The following is a 3,148-nucleotide window of genomic DNA, read 5'->3' on the forward strand; positions in this document are numbered from 1 at the left end:
TGTCAAAAAATGCGCAATAACTACCTCTTAAAACCCACCAAATTTCATTTGCACATCTCGACCGGTTTCAGAGCAATAAATTAAATCGTCAGTTTTTAAGAAAAACTTTAACACCCCGTATCTCGGAAAACAAATCATTTGCGGGCATACGTTTATAAGCAAACTGCCATTATTTTCTCATGTAGAATCACCCCCTGAAATTTGTCGCACTTATTTACTAACACCCTGTATATGATAGGGAAAAGAAAAATCATCAGCTATTGATCATGAATACTAAAAAAAATTACTATCACAGAAAGATTATTAATTCCGACAATAAATCTCGAACTGTTTGGAGTATTATGTCTAATCTATGTAATAAAAAGAAAAAAATAATAACATTTTAATCAACTAAGACAGTATTTTACATGAGAATCCTAATACTGCAGCATCTTTATTTAACGATTATTTTGTTAAATTTCCTTTAAGTATAATTAATCAGATACCAACAGTCAGTAATGTACCTTCCAAGGGCAAATCGGACAAATAAACTCCTTATTTTTAACTCCCTTCGCAACAGACGAATTGTCACTTTTATTAACAAATAAGTTAAAAAAAAAGGAATTCGTCAGGAGCTGATGACATTCCTATGTTTCTTATTAAAAGAGTCACTCGATTTAGTATTTCTCCCTTTAAATATCTTGTAAATTTATCATTTGAAACGGGTGCATTTCCAGAAATTCTAAAACTAGGAAAAAGTTTTCCAGTTTTCAGAAAGAATGATCCGATGTCTTTGGATAACTATAGACCTATATCCGTGCCTCAGGGCTTGAATATTTGAATAATGCTTTCTTGAGCGACTATTTACTTTTATCAAAAAATTTCGTATTCTCACCGACAATCAGCATGAATTTCGTATATAGTCCAGTCACTGAAGGCGAAAATAAAGTAAAAGCTCACAATTATTTCGGTTAGCATGGATTTTCCTGAAAATTTGCATAAAAGCTCATCTGACCCCCCACTTCAAAAGTTATATTGTCTAGATGTGTGCTTTTTTCTATTTGGGGGTGAAAACTACCCTTGTACGAAAAAAATGCGAAAATCGCAGATTTACGTATTTTAAAGATTCAATTCATGTTCAAATATGTTGGATAAAGTTCCTCTCATGTTTTTTAATATGATTTATGAAATTTAATTACTTTTCAACCCTTGAAAATCATTAAAAACTAACCTTCATTGGGCAAAAAAATAGAAGAAAAACAGTTTTTAACAGTTTAAAATATTCTAATGGTGCATTCACAATGTATTGTATTTCTTTTGTTATTCATTAGAAAGCTTACGGCTCATTACAAACTTGCAACCCTTAAAAACCACCCCTTATAATAAAATAAAATATTATTGAAAGCTTGAGATGTTTTAATGGTATGCATATGTTCAATTATAAACTTTTTATTGGTTTTCAAATGATCTATGATATATTGCAACTTTTCAGCCACCCAAAAAACCCTTATGGAAGACCTACCCCTCATAAAATCCCTACCCCTTATAGAATAATTTCCTAAAAATTATATGTGAGTATGACGATATATTTTTTTTTAATTTTATTGAATTTATTCTTAATATTTTTTTACTAAATTTAATAATAATAATAATGGATAGGTGTGTGTATGTATATTATTAAAATACTTACTCAAATCACTTCACCAGTGCTCCAAAATACACAATGATGGTAATTTACCCGCACCGAAAATTTTACCGAAAAAATGCGATTAATTTTTTTACCATAACTTTTGTAATTTTAAAGTTATAAATTTACTCAAAAAAAAATTTTGTAGAAAATTTAAAGCACTTTAAGTTCTGCGATTTGCAGTTTTTTTGAGCCCTTCGTTTTTTAGATTTGTAAGCTAAAAGGGCTCAGGAAAGGCAGTCTTGGAGCTTAGTTTTGAATATTTTTTTTTGTTTCAGGTATGTACTCTCTACGTCAGAAGTGTAGCGGTAGCTACGTAAGTAAAATGTACCTGCCAATTTTTATAAATAGCGGACTTTCGTATGATTTTTTTTCTCGGAAAACTGTCTGTTATCGCCCCGACGAACAATTAGGGTAATATTTCACAGTCACTGACAACTAACAAAATAGAAGCGTACCTACCTAATCACTGTTAGTGTTAATGTTCCAAGACTGTCGATAGCAGCTTAGCTTAGGTAATATATTCCACATGACGTAAAGTGTTTAGGTTCGGAAAAAAAACATTAGCATATTTTATACATACCTCTAAATATATATTGAGAAATCAATATGAAATTTTACAAATGTTTACACGAATAAACAATTTCAGTTGGAAGATACTCCCACGATTAGATTTTACCACATTAATCACGCCGATACGACTATTATTAGCCCAAACTATTTGTTTACCGAATATTACGTTGTAATAAAAGGTACAAGGAACCTGGTTTATTTTCATGCTGTGATTTAATAATGAAACCGATTTGCAATGTCAAACAAAACACACGTAGGCCAGAGCTCTACGCTTATATATTTCAGATGCTGTTTTTTTTTCTAGTAAATAGTTCGCGGTATTCAAACAAATAAACAAAAATTGTTGATTGGTGTTGACAATATTTTTGAGATCGCAGATTACTTGGCATACTGGTTTATTAAAATGTAGCGTATGCCTACAAAGATTGACCTTGAAAAAATCGTAAATATATGCTTTTTATTTTCACCCACATATTGGCTAAATCAAAACACCTGTGCAATTTCCACCGCGTTCTATTGTTTCAGTATTTCTCCGTTTTGGCAGCACTTCACAGAACAAGTTGCGTCAATTGTTTATTTCCCACCACTGACGTTTCTGGCAATTGTCAAATATTGTGATGTGCAGTTAAGCTTCTAGGTGTATTGATCGGTCCTAAAATAGAAACACGAATTACGTTCTTCATCTTAAAGTGAATGCAGTTACTTCCTTTAATAAGTGACTTACCTGTTGCTAAAAGCCATATAATACCCAATTACAATAATTGTACTACCTACAACTTCTGTAATTGCACACGAACATAAGCCACTGATTGTTTCCTTCATGGGATTTTTTCACAATGGTCCGTAAGGTGTGCTGAGCTTAACACCACTACTAATTATAGACTAATCTAGTTGGCATTTTTGATTGAT

This window comes from Anoplophora glabripennis, unplaced genomic scaffold (assembly GCF_000390285.2).
Source record: "Anoplophora glabripennis isolate ALB-LARVAE unplaced genomic scaffold, Agla_2.0 scaffold155, whole genome shotgun sequence".
NCBI lineage: Eukaryota > Metazoa > Arthropoda > Insecta > Coleoptera > Cerambycidae > Anoplophora > Anoplophora glabripennis.